The 7140-nt window shown below is 39.6% G+C and overlaps 1 long non-coding RNA gene across 2 annotated transcripts in view; it reads right to left on the bottom strand.

The window, feature by feature from the left end:
* Positions 1-25: 25 nt before the first annotated feature.
* LOC143668419 (uncharacterized) overlaps positions 26-7140 on the bottom strand; it is a 190682-nt gene continuing 183567 nt past the window's right edge. For both annotated transcript variants that reach the window (XR_013168434.1, XR_013168435.1), the window contains 2 exons: positions 805-954; positions 26-112 (listed from right to left, as the gene is read on the bottom strand). This is a non-coding gene — a long non-coding RNA (uncharacterized LOC143668419). The remainder of the gene's footprint in view (positions 113-804; positions 955-7140) is intronic.

Genomic DNA, 7140 nt, shown 5'->3' with positions numbered 1-7140 from the left:
TGTTTTTACAAACGTCAGCTGGTCAGAAATTTAATGTTTTGTTTATTAACTACTGAATAATGCTTCCAGGATGATAAAGATGAAGACGTTAACCCGTTCTGGTAGAGTATTCCTTAAAAATGTAAAAATATTGAAAACCAATGATTCTGTCTTTATGATACTTAAGCTAATAATCATTTCTTCTCTCAGCTTCTCTCCTTTGGTCACATTGGCCTGCTCTTTGCTTTGTTTCTCTCACCTTCTTTTTCTACCTCCTCATTGCCTCCCAGACAAGCAGCTGGTCAATCATTAAAGGGTGGCTGGCTGGCTTCCAAGCCTTGACCAACCTTTTCGTAAAATAATGTCTTTCCTTAAGCTGTCCTGAGCTTCAGCATAGATGGCTCAAACTGGAAATGAATTTTCTGGGGCGGGGGGGGCGGTGATTATTAGCTTCAGCCATGGCTTTTTCTAATTGGAATGGAAAATAACTTTTTTTGGCACAAACTTTTCCAAAGCACAGAAATTGTCAGGGGCCAAAGTTGGTGTGCATGACATGATTGGCAAGTAAGGATGAAGGCGGGGTGGGGGGGGGGGGGGAAACAAGGAAAGATGAAATGCCCGCCACAATCAGACTTAAAGTTGCCTGCCTAGTGAGGACTTCGAGCCCCATCGTGTGATATGCTTCCTTTGCCTCCTGGCCCTGAAGCTTGCCAATGTTAGAACCAAAATTTAGGCTAGGGATAAAGAAGGAGCATTTAAGTTTGCAATACCGGTGGTTTCTTCTGGGGAAGGATTTTTTTCCTTAAATAACAGGAAATTTCTTACTTTATATAAAAAGAAGTCTTGAAGTTGGGTGTCTCCAGAATTGGTGAATCTGGCGCTCATGGAATCATCAAAGTTCTTTCATCTTTTTGCTATGCTATCTTCAGGATCTTGGTCAGCTTCCCTCAGAGTTCCAAGGTGGCTACAGTATTTCTAGATATCAGGAAAAAAAAGCAGTATTTTAGAAGGTGGAGTCGGGTCAAATGTAAAAAAAATTACATGCATATTTCACTTAGAGCATTAAAATAATTCACTTAGAGTGTTTCCCTCTGAAAGAGGGATGTTGAAAAAAATTCGGAGAAGAGAGGAGGAATTAGTTGGAATGTCTATTTTCCCCTCACTGCTGGACAAGAAATGGAGAGGTTTGAGGGACAGGGTCTGTAGGTGGTTCCTAAGAGACAACTTTACAAAGGAAGGGTTCTGAGAGCACACTGCCAGGGGGTGGAGATGGTTACTACGTTGTCGGGTGTCCTAATTTGAAATACGGTCATCCAAAGAAGTTAGATTTAAGTTCATTCCTTAATTCTTGGAATGTGTATAAAATGAAAAGGTTTCTCTCCAGCGTCTCACCGTCTCACTCATTCCTTGCTATGTTACTATCTGGCCTACAGTATAGGACTGACTGCAGGGTGAGGTAGGAATCTCTTAGCCTTCCTGATTCTTGATTCTTGGCTCACCCCTTTCTGTTCCTTTTCTCTTCCTCCTCCTTGGCATTTTCTCCTTTCTCTGGACAGGCGGAGTTCTTTGTGTTTAAACAGAGACGGTGAGGACCATTGCTGTACAGGCAGCTCCCTCTACTGCAGACTGAAATGCTCAGAATCCAGGCTCCTCTGTTTCTTTTCATGCAGTAACTAGCTGCCACTCTCATTTGGCCTCCAGGGTCACTCCAACCTAGACCACTCTGCTTCTCTGACACTTTGATGACTCAAAACAAAGCTGGCAAACCCTACTAGAAATACCCCTGGCTCAGAGAAGTTCTCCTTTGAGGCATAGTCAAGCCAAATGCCTGTGTAGTGCCAGTAAGGAAGCCATGGAGGATAAGACGGTTTGTTTTCAGTCTCATCTGTCTAGGTCAGAACCAGAAAACATGCTGGGTGCCCTCCATTTGTTCAGTGAGGCTACCCAGCTTGAGTCAGTCCACCCAGCTGGCAGTGCAATGCTTGTAGAAGTAGGAGGGAGCCTGGTCCTCACGGGGACACACAAGCAAAAGTGATTCCAAAGTGCCCCACTTTGAAAGGAGGCCCCATTCTCCAGATCTGAGGTATGCTGCAAAGCTTTGACTGGGACTTGGGATCCGAAATGCCATCAGATGTGCTGAACAGGAATTCTGTTCTGCAAACTAACCAGCACTGCCCAAAACAAAGCCTAGGGTAGACAAGCCTGGAAAAAAAATCAGTGTTTTGAGAACCTTGGATCTCTTCTGTCCCTGTATCTCAGTCATCAATGCAGAAGCCTGGCTTTACTCTGTTAAGATTAAAATTGTACAATACCAAATACTCCGTCCACTGTTGAGCCCCAGGCTACTCCAGCGTTCATTGAATAAATAAGGCCTACAGTGGTTAACCTGGACTAAAGGCATCCTTGTCTTTTGAGCCATTCAACTCAGTCGGAAGGAATAGAGTGGAAGATCCCTATAGTTGAAATCTGCTGAGTTGTGTACACCTACGGCTTGGAAATGTCTTTGGCATTTTAATTCCACAAGTCACCAGACGCTTGCTGTATAATGTATGAACAATGAAAACGACTTTCTCTTCTTGCTATTTGACTCATGTTCTATGGATCTGATCCATATCATGACCCTACACAAAGCTGGGCAGAGCTCCTTAGGCCGAGGGCCCTGTGCATAGGTGGGTATGTCTTCTGAGCAAGGAACACTAACTTCAAAACTCTAAACTCAATTCAAGTGGCACAGCAATGATCCAGAGACTCAGATCTCATCAAGAATCTGCAATTCTAACAGACTTATCTTTTTTGCGTATGCTGACAGCTTATCTGGGTACCTTACATCTTTTCCAATCAGAGTTGCATCGGAGCCTGCCCTCCTCTCTCTCTCCCAGTTTCTCCCACTGTGGAGTTCCACTGAACCTGAGAGACTACAGAAGTGGCTGGTGGAAAAGGAGGGCTGGCTGGAGAGTTATCACTACAACTATTTACAGGATTCCCTTCTGGGCTTCATTTTGGAAACTTCTTAAGGCTGTTTTAATTAGGTGTCCACATTCAATGGAGGATAGAAGTAATTTGAAAATATTAGATTTATAATTTTTACATTACAAGAAGGTTGCAGCATTTAAAATGGAAAATTGCCTTCTTGGTTTGTGAGTACTCTGAGAATATTCCTTGTAAGTATAGCTCACATGGGTCAACGTAAAAGGTTGAACAGAAGAAGGTGGCAATGCCACATCGGTGGTTAAGGCCAGGGCCTCTCCTGCCGCTGTGCCACTGACTTGCTCTGTGCTCTTGGACAATTCACTTAATTATGCAACTCTGTGTCTCAGTTCTTCTACTGTTAAAATGGGTATAATCATAATACTGACCTACCTCAAAGGGCAGTTGTGAGGCATGACTGATGCTTTTTACAAAATACTTCAGGATCTTTTAGCAGAGAAATTCTCTCAGATCTTGAGAATTTTTAGAGTAGCAGTCTCCACCATGAGCTTAGCATGCTTATGTCCTGCATGGCATTTATCAATATGGTTTATCCGAGAGATTGATTGGATAAATGGTGGATAAGTAGCCAGGCCAAGTGTGAGACTGCATAAACTCATCGCCATGGAGACATATAAGGATACCTTATATGTGGTATTCCTTTTTTATGTGGGGTAGTCATTATTTGTGACCTAAGAATAATTTTGGAATAATTTCAATTCTGAAGCTAGTTGTGCTGATCTGAGATTGTATTTGTTCATAACAAAAGTGAAGTGAACCTGAAAAAACAAAGACGTAAAGAGCAAAAGCAGGCAGAAAGTAAAATAATTTTAACTTTTAATTCTTTAAAGTGAATTCTTTTAAATGAAGACTGTCAAAAGGAAAGGCATCTGAATAATAGGAAAATCCTACAGTAGTACTTAAATCAGAATTATTCTTTTCTATCTATATTTAGGAGATTTATTAAATTCCTTCTAGGGTAACAACACTAGAAAAGCATTTTACATCAGATATTCTTACAGAAGTCTAATGCAAATGTCAACTTGTGCTTCAGAATAATCACATCTCCAGGGTTTTAGCATTAAATAGATCTGTACAGTTGTAAATAATGTATCATCTAGACAAATAAGAGTAATTGGAATTTGATGAGATCAAAGGAGAAAAAGCGTGTGCTTTTAAAACTAAATGCAGAGAAATTTCAGGTGAAGAGACTATGTTCTTTATAGTGTAGCTACCCTAATATCTGTAAACAACTACGAAATACCAGCATAAGTTATCGATGTGGAAAAGGCTATCATTCATATGATAAATGAGATCCAGCCAGATGAAAAAAAGAAAAGGGTATAGACCGAGACAAGAATGGAAATATAATTCAGGTCATTCCTGATAAAGATTTCATCAAAACTTTCATTGATGTAAACTTTATTAGCTCATTCTCTCATGCTTTCCTCATTAACAAACCACCATGGTAACCCCTTAAGCCAATAGATCTAAAATGTCACTTTTAACAGTTGCATAATAGCCCATATGACAGATGTATCCCATGTCTTGAACCTTTCCTATATTAATAGGTTTTCCTTTTGCATTTTTGCTGCTACACTCATCAGGACATTTATCATCCTTGTGCAGAAACACTTAAGCCCTTTTATTTTTTTTCTATAAATCTGATTCTCAAAATGCTTCAGAGCGTATGTGAAATGCTATTGCTCTTTTTTACCCTTAGCTTGTGTAGGGATGGGGAAGGTAAGGAGGAATGAAAGTACTAAATTAATAATGACATGATTAAGGAAATTCAGCAATTTTAGGGAAGTGACCTTCAGAAAAGAACTGAATTCAGCAATTTCATTTACATAGTGGGCTCTCCCTACTAAATTGGTGAGTATAGCTTCACAAAAAAGGGAGAAATATTCCTCAGATAAAGATTCAGGGTGAGAATCATCATCCGATGCATAGCTGTTAGGAGGTTGCACAAGGATTTTTATAAACCGGCATTTTCCTAACTCCCTATTCTAATCATTCAGGTCCTCTCCAGATTTACCCTGTGTTCCAATCATATTAATTCATATAGCTGCAGGAGGTATCACATTTTTCACAAATCCACTTAGTCTTTGAGCAGGCTGTTTCCTTTGGCTGGGGCATTCACTTTCCCCCATCCCTGCTCCATTTCCACCTGGCTGATCCTCCCACAGGCTTTCAAAACCGGCCCCCACACCAGCCTTACGGGAGTCGGCTGCAGGGGTAAAGCCCTCCCCCTGGATTTCCACTCTTCAGGATAGCTCCATCTTCTAGAGAGCCTGCATCTTGTTTTAATGCTTTAATGCTTCCTGTATCTCCTTCACTGGATTGTGGCTCTTGGAAGGGAGAGCCATGTCTTTTGTCTCTGATCATATAGTACATACATGGTCTAGGCTTTCAAAAAAAATTTTTTTTAAGTAATTGGATGAGTGAATAATAAAGACAGAAAGAAAGAGGATAAGCACAGTAACTGTTTAAATCACTTCCACGTAAAAGGTGTGTAAAGGAAAAAGCAATCTGCTATGTTGAATGTAAAAGAGGTAAGTCGAGAACCAGGAAATAATAGAACTGTGGGATATTAGTTTTAAGATGGAAGTTGTAAACACCGTCAAATGCTGCAGAAAGAGGGGGTGAGGAGGAGAAAGAAAAACGAGAAATACTGAAAAGGGCCCAAAGTGGAGTCAAGTGCATTTACTAAGTTTCCTTGACCGTGAAGGCCAAAGGATATAGATAGTAACAGATCTTGTATCACAGGACAGGAGAGCCAATTAAAAGGGTTTTAGAGGGCTCTCTTAAGGGATGATAAAGGAGTGATTGAACTGAAGAAGAGTGAAGTAAGATGCCACTATAGAGGCTGATAGCTCCAAGACTTGCATAGTGTAAGATGGTAAAGAAAAGCAAAGGCTGGGCAAGATTTCCAGACTCTCCACCTCTTCACCACACATGCATACACACACACACACACACACACGCGCGCGCACACGCACACAGGCACACACACACACGCGCGCGTGCGCGCGCACACGCACACACGCACGCACACACACACACACACACACACACACTGTCTCCTAATATATTATGGCACTAACCGTTCTGAGCTGTAACCTGTCTGGCAGACAGTACTGCTGGACAAATTCCATTTAAACAGGAATTCTATTCCAACAAAGGATTAGACAACATTAAGTCCAGATTCTTCTGTTACAAATAATAAAAATAAAGTAGAATTTAAAATTTAAAAAAATCATAATAATAAAGCACACTCTAGCTACACCTGATACCCTGGACTAAGTAAAACAGGAATATTTATTTATGAAAAGCTCATTGGAAGATGAATTTATGTACAATACTTCATTTTTTATTCATATGTCAAAAATTACATATATGTCACTTCAAAAGAGTTTTTTTACGTGAACCAGTACAAAGACTTTTCTTTGAATGTGAAGACATTATCACCCTGCAAGTGCTGAGATGTGGGAAAACCACAACGTAACAGAATCATCCTCACAATAGGCGATACCCTGAACAGGAAAATCAGTTATTTTAGACGATGTGTAAAATTAATCTTTTTAATTCTTAACTTTCATATTTTGTAGACATTAGTGTGATATAGAAATGTAGCTGCATACAAATTCATACACTTCTATGTATGATGTAAAAAACCAAATGATTTATTTTCCTTTACTACAAATTCCAATAACCAGTTTTCATGCTAATAGTCATTGTATATATTTTTTTTTAAACCATAGCTGTGTTTCAATTTATCATGGATTGTTATTATTTGTAAAAGTATTATTATATGCTTCCCATGCTTATTCACTTTTTTCATAAATTATAAATTTGGTTGCTGAATTAAAATATCAGCAAAATACATTCTGTTGCTCTCCAAAGCTATAACCTGACACAATGCCTGGTAAATTTACTATGATATTTTCTTATATGTCACAACAATTAGATTTCTATTGAATCATTGGTACTCCTAATTAGAAAAAAAAATGAGTCATGAAAAATTGAAGCAAGTGTTTATTTGGTGTAGTTCTCAACCCCCAGCACATTTTCGAAACAGCATAAGTCGGAGATCATCATTAAGTTTATAATAAGCCTGACACACCACCACCTATTTAAATCATTTCCTTAAAGGGGGAAACTTTCAACTACCAGTCTGAGCATTTGGGGCTC

Source organism: Tamandua tetradactyla, chromosome 24, assembly GCF_023851605.1.
Source record: "Tamandua tetradactyla isolate mTamTet1 chromosome 24, mTamTet1.pri, whole genome shotgun sequence".
NCBI lineage: Eukaryota > Metazoa > Chordata > Mammalia > Pilosa > Myrmecophagidae > Tamandua > Tamandua tetradactyla.
The sequence above is the reverse complement of the archived record's forward strand: the minus strand, read 5'-3'. Positions and strand labels throughout refer to the sequence as shown.